This window comes from Falco punctatus (genome assembly GCF_963210335.1).
Source record: "Falco punctatus genome assembly, chromosome: 4".
NCBI classification, from domain to species: domain Eukaryota; kingdom Metazoa; phylum Chordata; class Aves; order Falconiformes; family Falconidae; genus Falco; species Falco punctatus.
Window position 1 is genome coordinate 8042283 of NC_137583.1, and position 14609 is coordinate 8056891.

Genomic DNA, 14609 nt, shown 5'->3' on the forward strand with positions numbered 1-14609 from the left:
CAGTCCCCTCACCATCTTTGTAGCCCTCTGCTGGCCCCTCTCCAGTAGTTCCTTGTCTCTCTTGGACTGGGAAGTACCTTCTGGAGCCCTCACCCATGGCATTCCTCCAAGGAGGTCCTTGAAGAAGCCAGCGTTAGCTCTCCTGTAGGCCAGGGCGGCAATCCTACTTGTCGGCTCGCTTCCTCAGCACAGGACCCTGAACTCCGCCATCTCATGGTCATTGCGGCCAAGGCTGCCTTCAACTTTCACATCCCCAACCAGCCCTCTGCTTGCGAAGAACGGGTCTGAGAGCACAGCTTGCCTCGTTGGCTCCTCCACCACCTGCGTCAAAAAGTTACCGTCGGTGCTCTGCAGGAACCTCCTGGACTGTGTGAGCCTAGCTGGGTTGGCTTTCCAGCAGGTAGCAGGGAGGCTGAAGTCCCCCGTGAGAACCAGGTCCTGGCATCGTGAGGCTGCCTGCCATTGTCTGTAGAAGGCCTCATTGGCTTCCCCTCCCTCATCAGGTGGCCCGTAGCAAACACCTACAACGGCATCCCGCGTGTTGGCGGGCCCCTTCATCTTTACCCGTAACCTCTGGACTCGTCCTGCACCCACCCCAAGGGAGAGCTCGCGACCTTCCCGTTGCTCCCTCACACAAAGAGCAACTCCACCACCTCTCCCTGCTGGCCTCTTTTCTAAAAAGCACACAGCCACCCACGACAGCCTCCCAGCCGTGGAGGCTATCCCGCCATGTCTCCGTAACTGCAATGAGCTCATGGCCCTGCGACCGCACACAGATCTTTCATTCTTCCTGGTGATCCCCTGTGCCGCGGGTGCTGGTGTATGGGCATTGCAGAGAGGCGACCGAGCACACAGGTCTCCCGGGAGGGGTGCAAGAGGATCCACCGCCGCCATGCACAGCCTGGAGGCGGTTGGCCTTCTGGGACTCATCTCGGGAGGCAGCTAAGGAACACATATCGCTGCTCTGCTTGGCCTGGCTTATGCCCCAGTCGCAGGTGATGGCACGAGCATTGCCGCACTGCAGCCCTCCCCCTGCATCCTTCGCTTTAAAGCTCGCCTCGCCAGGTTGGCCCAGCAGGCCTGGGCTGGGCCCAGTGGGGCTGGGGTGAGGAGCAGGGGGACTCCCCCCGCCCCCGCCCGGGTTCCAGCCAAGGGATGATGGAACAGTGCCCTGCACCATGGCAACAGTGCCCGGGGTAACCCGAGTGACCCCAGCAGTGCCAGTCTGTGCGGCTGCGGCTGAGCGCACGGGAGGGCGTCTGTCGTCCCTGTGTGCCCACCAGCCTTGGAGCAAGGGGAGCCGCGCAGGCCTTGTCCCGAGCCCCAGGTGGAAGAGAGAAGAGCCTCGGCGTGCCTGACGGTGTGGGGGCTGAGCCCCAGCTCAGCCTGGCCACAAGCGGGTGCGGCCCCAGGAGCGAGGTGACAGAGGGGTCCCTATGACAAGTGGCATGCCCCCAGTCTAGATGAACCCCAGCCCCATAGAGGGAGAAGGAGGAAGAGGGAGTCAGTCCCAACCCCCTGGGGCAAGGAGCGGTCAGTGGGGCCCTGGGGCATCAGGAAGGGTCACAGTGGGGCACTTTGTGACATGCCGTGTCACCCGGTGCTGCCCCCACAGTGTCTGGGAGGAAGGTGTCGGGGCAGGCTGGTGGCAAGGAGCCCCCTGAACAGAGCTACTTCTGCCCCACCGCCCCTGGCAGGGCAGCCCCGGGTGCTGCAGGCTTCCCTTCACCCCTTTCCTCTCTCCCTGCCGCAGGATGGTGGGGATACCCGCCAGCCACCCCAGGCAGTCCTGGCAGGAAAAGGACAGAGCTGCCCCAGCTCCCAGCTCGCGGCTGAAGCCCAACAATTGTAAGTTCCCGCTGCTGCATGCGCGTGAGTGTGAGGGCATCGTGGGCAGGGGGCTGCCCACTCTGCTCACCCTGCCCTGCCCTGCCCCAGACTCGCAGCCCCCGGCCAGGCTGGCAGCCAGGCTCCCATGGGGCAGCGGCCAAAGACCCAGCCCTGCCACAGCATCCCTGGGGCAGGGACCCTCCCTGCCCCTGGTACCAGTGCATCCTTCACCCAGGCACACCGGGCCCCCCTCCTGGTGCTGCCCTCCAGCATCGCACCCTCACCCCTGGGGCGCGCAGGGGACACCAGTGTCCCAGCCTTGAGCTGGGGCTGGGGACATCCCCAGGAGCTGGGCGGAGGGCTCGCGCTTTGCCCACGGCCTGACCCCAGCCCTGCCTGCTCTGTGTCCGCCAGATTCCTGCCACTCTGACTTGGCTGCGCCCACGGAGGAAGAGAATACCCTGGACATCATCCAAGGCTTCCTCAGGATCAGACCAAAGGTATGCGTGGCCACTTCTACGAGGCTGTGCCCCTACCTCCCGGCCAGTCTTTCTGCCCACATGCCCTGCTCACAAGGTGCCGGGGGCTATGCCCCCTCCCAGCTGTCTCTCCCCACTGACACTGTTATCCAAAAAGTGTACGCCTTCGCCCGTTGGGCAAGAGGCAACCGACGCACGGAGTCCAGGCATTTCTTTATTACGGATTCGCGCAAAGCTGGGGCTTAGCTGATGATGCTCCACGAAGCAAGCGCAAAGCTCAGAAGAACAAGATTAACATTTATGCAGTCTAGTTATACATACGTATTTTCCAAACTCTAGCTAAAAGATGCTATTGGTAATTAGTACGCGCGGTAGCTTTCCGTTGGTCTATAGATCTCTCGCTTTGATTTCAAGTTACAGTGTGTTTTTCATTTACTGCATGTCTGAGGGAGGGGTGAGGGTGAGTCCTTTAGTCCTGACTGGAGTCGGTGGTTGCGCTCTCCCCCCGCTGCCTTTACCTTGCCCCTAGTTTCAGTCTCGTTCCGCTGGCTTCTTGCCTTTGTTGCAAGTAACGGGCTGTTGGCACCTCCTGGGGTGAGGTGTTCCCCTTATCAGGCTTGGAGTTCTCCTTCAGGGGCACTTGTCATTAGGACAAAGTTACAGACGTACGGCGACCCTAACTTCACGAGCAGAAGTGAATCACTTCATGGTGACTACAATGTGATAATGGGGATTGAATGCATAGCTAGACATCAGCGCTGTCTGTCCCTCTGTCCCCTCCTCGGCTGGCAGCAAGCAGACCAGAAGCTGAAGTTTCTGGCCGCCATCTGCACCGCCTGCGGCACCGCCACCATGGACTCCAGCGTGTGGGACGAGCTTTACTACTTTCAGTGGGAGGTGGTGGACACCATCCAGGTGAGGGGACAAGCAGTCAGGCCTCAAGAGGCAGGCCCGGGGGCAGTGGGCAGTGGCACAGCCCTGGGGGCAGGAGAGGGCTTGGCCGGGTAGGGGGGTGTGAAGGAGCGCTGCTCCAGGTTTCTCTCCTTGGAGATGTTCTAAAACCACTCGCGTGGCCCGACTGGAGCTGGGGGTTGGACCCAATGATGTTTGCAGGTCCCTTGGCCAGCCTGTGGCTCCGTGATGGGCACAGAACTTGCCACCATGGGGCCTGGGACCACTGAGTGCTGGGTTGGGAGGGGGTGCCAGGATGGGGGCAGCCGGGGCTCTGCCAGCCCCGCAGGCTCTTGCTGGCTGAAGGAGACTGCCCCATCCTGACGTGACTCACCCTGCTGTGCTCCCCAGGTGCTGCTGCAAGAGGAGCCCACTGACGACCTGGGCACCACGGTGTGGCAGCAAGCCATGTTGGCCATCACCTCCATGAGGTACCTGCCCCGGCCCCCACAGCTTGGCCTCCTCGGTGCCAGGTGGCCCCGACAGCACTCGTCCCATATGGGGGGCATCCCCCGTGCTGGGTCTGAGAGGGAGGGGCAGGGGGCGGTACAGGGTTTTCCCCCTCAACTTGAGTGTCAGTAGCGTGGGGGTTGACATGACCCCTGTGGCGTGGGAGCCGAGCCAGGTCTCCAGCCCCAGAGTCTGCCTCTCCCTTGCTGGGCCCCAAGAGCACCCCTTTGTCCCTGCAGCAGAGTGGGACTGCGTCTGGAGGAGAAGACAAGCAGCCTCCTCCAAGCCTGCTTCCGCAGCATCTTCTACCAGCACCCACAGGAGGACACCCAGGACCCCGAGGCTTCCCTCTACTCCAAGGTATGCCACAGGGTGAACCACGGGGAGATCCCCTGCCCCAGGGTCCCTTCCTGGGCACCGCAGGGCCATGGCCGTCCCTCCCTGGCTTCCAGGGCTGCCCCCAAGACTCTGTCTCCCTCGCAGACCATGGCCGTGATGGACAGCATGCTGAAGGTGCTGGTATGCAGTGCTGGCACGCTTGGCATCCTGGAGCTGCAGAACATCTTGCAGGTCTGGCCTTGGCACAGGGTCCCTATGGGCAGTGACCCCCGGCTCGAGCGGTGGCCCTCCCAGCGCCTGGTGCAAGGAATGGGGCAGGCAATGTCCCTCCTTCCCCGCCATGCCCCTCCCACTAGCCCCTTGCCCCCTGGCTGCTGCCAGAGCCCCTTCTTCTCCTGCCACAGCTCACCCCACCTCTGCAGCCGTGCTTGCTGCCCATCCTGCCCAACACTCCCGCCCAGACAGACCTGCCTGTCTGGCTTGGCAAGGGGAGCCCAGCCCTGGGGCTTTCCCCCTCCAGCTTTACCACGGCACATATCCCAGAGCCCCCACCACCGTTCCCCAGGGAGCTGGTCACCACAAAGCCTTGGGGTCCCTGGGTGGCGGGTGCAGGGACGTTGTTTGAGGGGGGAGGAGTGGAAGGCAGCAGAGGCAGCAGCAGGAGCAGGATGCGGCGACCTGCCTGGCCGCAGCACGTTGCTGCGAGAGGCAAGAAGGACACATGCCCCATGCCAGGCATTGCCCCGGAGCAAGCCTGCCTGTGCCGTGCTGCGCCATGCCACCTCCCTGGCACACCAGCAGCTTTTCTCCTCCCAGGTCCTGCTGCCCTTCACCAGGTCCCAGAGGGAAGCAGTGCAGGAGAGGGCCGTGGCGCAGATTGCCAGTCTGATCGAGTTCACCACCTGCTCCATGCCACAGGTACCGAGCTCCTGGTCTGGGCAGTCCCACTGCCCTGTCCCTGCAGCCCGGAGCCCTGGCACCTCCTGGGGAAGTTGGGCACCCAGTCAGCAGGAGGCTGGGAGCAGGAGTCTTTGCCCTGTCCCTGCCCTGTCCACGCTCTCTCCCAGGGCAGGGCAGGGCAGGGCTGCCGCAGGCACAGGCAGGAACTTGGCTTCCCTGCTCCGGCCTGGTGCCCGGCTGCTCTGGGAGCAGCTGGGGCTCACCTTGTGACCGGCCTCACCTTGTGCCTGCACTGCCTCTCTTCCCCCAGGTCTGCTCCTGCTTTGCACAAACTATAGTCCTCAGACACCAGTGCTCCAAGAGTCATCAGTTTGCGGTACTGGGGCTGCTGGTGGGGCACCTCATTCTCTGCTGCACCTGCAAGCGTGAGAGGACCCGCCACAAGGCTGCAGAAGCTCTCCATCACCTGCACACCTTCATCCTGAAGCAGAGAAGTAAGAGAGGCCGTGTCGGGCTTGGTCCCCCCCAGCATGGGCAGCCAGTGGCCACCCTCCTTGGCCAGAGAAAGCCGCATACAACCTGCCTGCCTGCCTGCAGTCTGAAGAGCCATTTCCTCTCAGCCCTGCTCACAACAGCCCCGGACCCTCCCTGCGTATCTGCTCCCCAGACCTGTCAGGGCGTCCCAGTCCTTTGCCAGTGACTTTTCTGCCCAGCACTCAGACTGCACCTCCAGCTCTGCACCCTCTCTCTCAGCACCCCGGTTTTTCTCCTCCCCAGGCAGGCAGCCCTGGCCGCATGACAGAGGGCAGCTGGAGCACCAGGAGGTCTGGCAAGCGAGGCAGCCCCAGCAGCTTTTGCAAACCAGCGGCGCCAGAGAAATCTTCTTGGTAAGAAGGGCCTTCAGCTCCTGGCTGGCGGGATCAGCATGAGCGAAGGGACACCTGATGCATGGCGATAGCGGGGGCTTGCGCCGATCCTGAGCAGGGGCGAGGCAAAGGCCTCCAGCGAGCTCTGGTTCCCCATGGCACCCTGACCCCCACCGTCCATCTGCCCAGTGCAGCCTGGCTCTGCGTCCCACTCCCTGCACAGCCAAGATGCTCTGGGGGATGCTCTAGGTGACAAATCTCCCTTCCTCTCCTTCATGCCGCAGAAGTTCACGAAATACCTCCGTCCCTCTGACCGGGCAGACATCATCCTCCTAGCCATCAACAACATGAGAGACCCAAGCACCTACAGCATCCGCGTGGCTGCCCACATGGTGGATGTCCTTGTGTTGGGCCCTGCCTTCCAGCCGGGGCAGGTGAGTCGCCCAGGGGTGGCACAGCTGATGCTCCAGCCCCCCGGGGCACCGTTCCTCCCCCGGCTCTGCACCTGGCCAGCGCTGACACCATCTCCAGCTGGCATACCACAACGGGAACAGAAGCAGCTCCCAGAGGGAGCTGGGGAAACAGCCGCGCTCATCCTACTGACATCCCCACTCCCTCCTGTGTCTCCTCTCCAGGTCTTGAAGATCGTGCGCGCCATCTACACAAACCTGCCCTCCATCAGGATGCTGGTAGCCGTCAACAGCCTGGACAGGGCCCTGCGCGTGCTGGCAGACAAACACCCCAGCGAGGTGGTGGCCGGCCTGCTGCACTGCTCCCCAACATGCACCTAGTACGGGGCTCACCAGACTTTAGGGCTGCTCTCACCCTGGCAGAGGGGCCCCAACACCCTCCCAAGGGACTTCAGGCTGGCCTTACTCCTGGGTGTCCCCACTGACAGAGCCCTGGTTCTCCACAGTGTCGCCATGACCATGTGGGCGGTGATGCTCTTTGAGCCCCAGGCTGCCAAGAAGGTGCTGCAGGAGCTCATCAACGTCATGATGAACCAGTCGCTGCACAAGACCTCCGCCTCTACCAAGGACAACCCGCGCGTCCTCTCCCTGGCTGTGAGTTGCTGGATGAGGCCTCACTGACCTCCGGGGCTGCTCTCAGCTGTCTGGGGCCACCCCTTCCCTTCCATGCCCGCCCCAAGCCTTGGCCTCCCCAGGGGTCAGCGAGATGTCCGTGTCTGGTGTCTTCTGCAGGCAGCCAGCACCATAAGCAAGATCCTCCTGCAGTCCAGCTGCCCACGGGACGTGGAAGACATTTTCCCCCGGCTTTTCCTGGCACTGCTTTTCCAAGTGTCATTCACCACAGAGCTGACGCCAAAGGAGGTGCAAATCTTCTGGAAGGGCCACCAACAGGGTCTGATTGCTCCTATCAGGTGCGCCATCCCTGTCCGCTCGTCCCTGCCAGCCACCTGGAGCCAAGCCAGGGGTCCCGGTGGGAGCTGAGCATTTCTCCTCGTGCAGGTCTGTGGTGCAGGCCATGACGGTGCTGCTCTGCAGGATGGGCCTTGAGAGCCACATGCTGGCCATCGAGGCGCAGGGTGGCTGGGACATGCTGCTCAGTGCCCAGACCCACCTCCTGGGAGTGCGCATCGTGGCCAGGTGAGAGCCCCTTCTCCACACTCCTGGGGGACTGTGCACCCCACACCACCCCCTCCCTTGGGGCTGATGGCAGGGGGTCCCCACTGCTTGCAGAAAGTGCTGCAGTCCAGTGATGACCAGACTGGTGCGACCCCCAGAGATGTGCCCGCCTGGCTCAGGCCTGACAGTGCTTCCTTCCCCCTTCCAGGGAGATGATGAACACCCCAAGATCCCTGCGCTCCACCATCTTCCGCCATCTGGCAGAGCTCCTCTCTGTGGAGAACCCCTCCTGGGAGATGGTCGCCATGGTCTTCTTTGTTGAGGTGAGCCTGATGGCACTGCTCCAAGCTCCCTCCGATGCTCAGTTCTCCCATGCCCGCTGCTGCAGCGGGAGCTGGGGCAGCAGGTGGGCTCTGGCTGGTACCATGGAGGAGCCAGGCGAGCAACCAGTGCGGTGTGGGGCACGGGGGCTCTCCGCAGTCCCTGCTGCCTCCATTCAGGCTTGGCCTTGCCCCGGTGTCCTTGCCCTGCCTGAGCTGATGGCTGGAGCCAGCGCTGCACCTCTCCAGCTCCCGTTGCGTGTGTTTCAGATGGTGGGCTGCACTGACCTCAGTGAAGAGCTGGACTGTGCCCTGGCAATCTTCCCCATGTATCTGCAGAGCCAGTGCCTGGGGATGCCCACCCTGGTGCTCAGGGCCATCCTCAGGCTCACCGAGAGGCCTGACACAGTGAGTAGGGGGCAGCTGGGGCAGCCAGGACAACAGCCCATGGCAGAGCTGTGGGTGGTAGGTAACGTGGCGGCTTGGGCTTTTGTGGGCATGGGGAGCTGAGCCAGCTGCAGCCAGCTCTCCCGCGTCCCTGGCCCACTGCCCCATGGCAAGGGGAGAGGCAGCAGTGCCGAGGGGAACAGGGTCCCACTGCCAGCACGTCCCAGCAGGGATGATGGCAGCAGAGCCACCAGCCCGAGTGTGGGGTCTGCAGAGCGTGGCCGTGGGGTGATGAGCCCCGCGATGAAACGCAGGGCCTGCTGGCAGCTCGCGCAGCTTTCCAAGCAGCGCTGGTCACCCACCAGGCTGCTCAGGGGGTCTGTTGCAAAAGGGGGCAGCCGAGGGTCTGGCAAGGAGCCAGAGCTGTCTGTCCTCCCCCTGCGCACCCTGCTCTTCCCATGGCCGTGCCAGGGAGCCCTGTCTGCCAGGCGCTTGCCCTCGTAACCCATGCTGCCTGCTGAGAAGCCAGCGGGGAGGCCAGTGCTCACAGGGAGGGTTTTCAGCCCTGCAGTCGCTTGCCGCTTTACAAAAATGAGGTGGCGTGTCTCACACAGGTATGGAAAACCCTTGTCCTGCTGCCGTACGTCATGGAGCGGCTGCAGGCTGATGACAGTGACGGCAGCGCCGTGGCCCTCTCCGTGCTTGACAACATGCTCCAGCTTCCGGCGGGGAAGAAGCCCAGCCTCATTGCCCCGGCGCTGGCTGACAAGCTCCAGCCACTCTTTGACAACGTAAGGCTGGCGGAGAGCCCCATGCTCCCCTCATTGAGCACCTCGTTCGCGTCTCCCACCGCAGCCCCCATGCTCTGCAGGAGGATGCTTTGCCCTGCAGCCCCCAGCCACTGTCGCTGCCCTCGGTGACTCCGTGCTGCACCCCAAACCCCCAGCGTGGACTCACCCTGGCTCGGCCTGCTTGCCGCAGGGCGGACGGGGGTGGCAGGACAGCAGCCGGTGTGCTGAGCAACACCAATGTGCACCCTGCCCTGGCAGCATCCCCCAGTCCTCCACAGGGTCTCCCTCTCCGGCCCCCAGCCCCTCTGCACAGACATTCTGCATGCCACGGCTCATGCACTCCCTTATGGAGCAGGGCTGCCTGCAGCCATCTGGGGGAAGTTCACCTCCACGTCAGCCCCTCGCTTGCCATGGGCTTGCGCTTGGGGCTGAGGTCCTCCTCCCCTCCTTCCCCAGCATTTGGACACTGTGCGGGAGCAATCCATCCACCTCTTCCAAAGCTTGATGTGGCTCGTGGTGGGCGCTGAAAAGAAGAAGATGAAGAAGAAGGTGTGGAGCAGCCTGCTGCCACTGCTCTTGCACCTGCACGATCAGAACAAAAGTGTGGCCAAGGTGGGATTCTTAGCCTGACCGGTCCTTTGGGCCCGGCAATGCTGACACTGGACCCTTCAAATGTGTGCCACTGGGAGGTCTAGCTTGCTGAGTCCCTAGGGCCAGGCAGAGACCCCCTCCCTGCCCACTGCTGCCCTTCTCCTGCTGCTGCCAGGATGGACGGGGAGGTGGGTCCCTTTCCCACCCAGCTCCCTCCGCACAGCCCCTGCCATGGGTCCTGCAGCCCCAGAGACTGAGCTACAGCTCCACAACAGCCTGGGGCCACCAGGGCCAAAGCACTGAAGCCCTGACGGCCTTCCAGTCAGAGAGGGTGATTGTCCTTCTCTTCCCCGGGGTGCTGAGCATGGTGACAGCACCAATTCCCAGCTGGAGTGTCTTCCTGGCATGGGATAGAAGAGGTTCTGAGCCCCGCCAAGAGGGAGGACACAGGGTCCTGTGCCCTCAATGGTGGTGGTGGCATATCTGTTGCTCACCAGGCCTCCCAGGAAGCCCTCCGCAGTGCTGGCCTGTTCCTGAAGTGGAGGCAGCTGGAGCACATGGCTGAGACCGGGCAGGCATGGAGGATCACCGAGTGCCTGGTAGGCAGAGCCCCAACACCCCTGGGATCTTCCCCGGGCAAGCCCTGCCCTGTGCCCTGCGGGGAGGGAGGGGGGATGGAGGGCTGTGCCCCCTTGGCTGCACACACCCTCCTGGAGCAGGCTCTGCTCCGCATTGTCTTTGCCCCTGGGGTCCCCAAGGGGACCCTGCCACTAGGGTGGCAGCCCTGCATCCCTGGGAGCCTGATGCTCCCTCTGAACCCCGGTGCCACACAGTGGGGAGCTGGGGATGTCCTGCTGGGGGGAAGGGGGATGGCCCTGGGTGGAGGGATGGCCAAACGCGGGGGCAGCTCTGCGCCCACCCTGCACCCTTCTCCTCTCTCCAGCTGGCCAAGAAGAGGAGCAGGGCCATGGCCTACCTGCGCCAGAGCCTGCATTACCTGCACAGCTGGCAGGAGCCCCTGCGATGGGAGGCTGTCAGGTTCATCGGTGAGCCATGACTCCCAGGGTCCCTGTGTCCCAGCACAGGACCTATGGGGCACCCCTTCACCCCCTCCTGCCCCTGCCTGCACAGGTGGGGCTGGCAGGAGGCTCATCCATCCCCTCCCTGATGCTGCACTCCGGGGTCAGCCCTCCCGGGGGGACCGCGCAGCCAGGTGGGCTGGCTGCAAGGGTCTCTGAGCGGCAGCAGCATCCTTGACACACTGTGTTGCTCCAGGGCTCGTTGGGCGGTGCGTGCGTGAGCAGTGGTACCTGGAGTACATCCGACATGGTGAGCGAGGGCAGTGGGGAGGAGGAAGGAGCTAGCACGGAGCTCCCCCCCGCAACCTGGGCAAGGGGGGATCTGCTCCCAGCGTGCCTAGGGGGGACGGGGTGTTTCTGCAGGGGGCTATTCCTGAGAAGCAGCTTCCAGCCGAGCCACCTGTCCCCTGGCTGCCTCCTGGCCCTGGCAATCACAGGGTGCAGTGCGCCCTGCCTGGAGGGGACACAGGGCTGTCACCTCACCTCTGCTGCTTTGTCCCCACAGTGCTTAAAGGCGCAATGAAAGACACCAGCCCCCTGGTCTCCTCCCTGGCAACTCAGACATTCCTCATCCTTTGATGACGAAGGCTGTAAGGGGTGGTTTAACCTATGATTACTGCGCTTATGGCTGCCAAGGACATGGGGGAGGTGGCACTCGACCCCCAGCGAGGGCTCTGCTCAGGCAGAGACGAAGCAGCAGCCCCAGCCCGAGGATGCTCTGCAGGCTTCTCTTCCTGAAGGCTAACAGGGAAGAAGACACCTCAGCCCCAGAGGAGCTGGCGTCCTCTGGAGAGCAGCAGGACAACTGCTCTTTCCAGTGGTCCAGGGCAAAGACGTGCCCTCATGCTTCGCCTTTGCCATAAAGTGCCAGCTGCTCCACTGGGCTGTGAAGCAGAGGGGAGAAGCCCAAGGTGGAGCCGAAGCAGAACTTGAAAGCAATGCCTTCCTTCCCCTCTCCAGGGCCACGCTGCCGCAATAAATGACTTTTTCTGCCACCCACTGTCTGAGCAGCCTGCACTGCCTGGGGCTGACGTGGCTGAGCCCAGGGGCTACCAAGCCGCCGATGCTCTGGCTCCAGCAGCACAGGCCCCTCCATGTCCCCAGCAGGATGGGCAGCTCTGTCTCCTGCCCATGCCACTTGTCCCCACCTGCCCTGCAGCCACTGCTGCCCAGCACGTCACCAGAGCAGCAGTAAGGGGGCACACTGCAAAACCAAGCCCTCTGTTGAGCCATCAACAAAGCCCAACAAACAAAGCCCAAGCCTTTGACCAGTCTCCAAAGGGGAGACCACCTGCGGGCAGCCAGCAGCCCCTCCACGATGCCCCGGGCATGCACGGCAAGTCTTTGGCCACCTATGGCCGGGGCGGTGAGCCTGTGGCGGCACAGAGGCCGGCCGAAGGGCGCTCCCGCTGCCCGCCGGGCTGCCCGCTCCCGGCTGTCCCGCACACCGGCCCCTCAGAGCCCACGCCACCGCCTTCCCGACCCCGCTGCCCCTGCGGCCCCACCGCCCCTCAGCGCCGCGGGCCGGCCCCGCGCCTCCGCACAGAGCGGCAGAATCAGACGGGTCAGGGCTGGCAGGGACCTCTGGAGACCATCCAGCCCAAGGCCTTGCGAAAGCAGCTCCCCCAGGAGCCGGCCGCTCAGGGTCACGGCCAGGCGGGGTTTGAGAGCCTCCAGAGACTGCCCAGCCCCGGGGCAGCCCACCCCAGGCCGTGACACCCCCACAGCACAGCCCATCTCCTCCTGCTCGGAAGGGAAGGAGCTCCCTGTGTTACCGAAATCTCGGAATGAAGAACCTATCGACACCAATGTGATGTAGATAAGCAGAGACTTCTTTATTGACGGCCGGGTGCGTGAGCGAGTCCTCTCACGATCAACGCACACCAAGTCTCAAAATTAGACACCATATATAGAACTTATTCATACATATTCATTAAGTATGCATGCATAACCATGATATTTCCCGTAAAGCATTAACATATTCTCCTCCTATATCCGATTCTGCGCAGTAGAGCTTAGAAAGGTCTAGAAATGGGTCTGGGGTACGATTTGGGTAGGTGGTATATGAGTCGGTGGTCGCGATCTCCCCCTGCCGGAATTACCTTTTACTAAAGTTCACGGTTTCTTGGCAGGTAACCACAAGCTGTTCCAGTCGACTCTCCCCAGTTTCCATTCATCTCATATTCTGACATTTCAATACACCTTCTACATACAGGAGAGTGGTCAAATACAAAGAAACCTTTCAAGCCATAAAGTTATTACCAAAGTTTTAACAATGGTTCTAGCCCATTGTTCTAGCCGTGGTAGGGGATGTAGAGAGGATCTCATAGCAGCTTTTGCTGTGCAACTATAAGTTTCATTAAAATAGATTTCTTATCCTTCTGTCTTTCTATTCTATAAAAGAATTTTATAAAATCAAATAATCAATCAAATAAAGTCAATCAATCTTAGCTTATTAGCAAATGTATAACATTTCCCCCCTTTGAAAGTGTTGAAAATCATTTTTCAATACTTTCACATTATTTACATATCATTTGTTTCAACATATTTTGGTGGTGGACTATGTCTTGATGGAATAGTTGGTACTTCTCTCATACGATTGACTGAAATTCTGTTGGTAAACTGTTTCTTCAAACATGCATAGACTAGCACGATCATCAGAATTACAATTAGTAACAGAAACAACGTTTTGATGATGCACTGTATCCAAGAGCTCAAATTCCATCCCAGTTTGTTAAAATTTTTCCCTAACCAGTCTTCTGACATATCTTCTTGAATTGATTCTGTTTCTTTTTCAATTTTATCTAATAAATCCAAATCATTTTCCACATCTTGTGTGACATTTGAAATGTGGATACGACAGTGGCCCATCTTACCCTTGAGATATCCACATACTCCATGTTCTTTAAGTAGGAGCATATCTAATGCCATTCTATTTTGTAAAGTCATTCTGGAGGTCGCCTGTAATTGTATATTCAATTCCTTAAACCCCTTTTTGGTAACGTTTGCTAATTTTTCCACTTGACCACTTAACTGATAGAGCCATGCTCTGTTTCTATATGAAGCTATAGGATTTAAAAGTGATTCAAGTGCCCAGCCAATTTTCACTCCTGTAGATGGTTCATTCCAAATATCATCATTTATCTCAGATCTCTTTATTCCTTTCAATTCTAAATTCTCTAAAGATCCTCTAAACGGTGATTTCTTCCAAACTGGACACAATGTTGGCATGCCTAAAGTAATTTGTTTCACCTTACCATCTAATGGTAAATGTGTTGTCCAGGTTCCACCGCTTAATGCCCAAACTAAATGTCCTGGACTTCGAATGGTAGTTTTTCTGCAACTAAACAAAGTTCCTTTTCTAACTGTAAAAGTGCTGGTTAAATTGAAAATATCCTTAAGACCTCGACAGAAACAACCATATTTCAAAGCAGCGGCCAACGGAGGAATTCTTTGGATTGCTAAGTCTGCATTACTGCAATCATACACTTTCTCGCATTTCCACCATGGCACTATTTTATTTTCCTTCTCCCGATGAAGTTGACCTATCATTGGCCCAGGGTAATACTGAAAAAACTTTTCCATCCCAGGTCAAACACCAAGAAGTTCTTGCCATATACTGAAAATGGGAAAATATGGACATAGACCATATAGAGTCCCATTGTTCTACTAATTGGGTACCTTGGCCAGTTTTGTTACACTTCCATTTCATGATACTTCTGCTCGCATTGGTTTTAAGTTGTTCATCACAAGAACACCATCCTAACTGGGGATTTGGACCCCCAGGAAAAAGAACTCAAGCTATGGCACTAGGTCGGGATCCTGTTATAAAATCATAATTCAATAGTTTTTTACAATCTGTTTCTTTACCTGGCGACTTCCACTGTTTTCTGATAACCTTTACTTGTTCATACCGTTGAGTTACTGGCCTCTGTTCACAATAGGTGGTCTCATTTTTACATTCCAGATTGGTCAGATTCATGGTTAAAATTCCCCATCGAATAGATTCACCTACTGCCCTAGTTATCGGCAAACAAGCA

The 14609-nt window shown here is 59.6% G+C and overlaps 1 long non-coding RNA gene across 1 annotated transcript; it reads left to right on the forward strand.

Moving 5' to 3' along the window:
- Positions 1 to 10102: 10102 nt before the first annotated feature.
- LOC308062689 lies at positions 10103 to 11564 on the forward strand. The gene is made up of 2 exons (XR_013927656.1): positions 10103 to 10819; positions 11075 to 11564. It is a non-coding gene; the product is annotated as an uncharacterized lncRNA (long non-coding RNA).
- The last annotated feature ends 3045 nt before the right edge of the window (positions 11565 to 14609 follow it).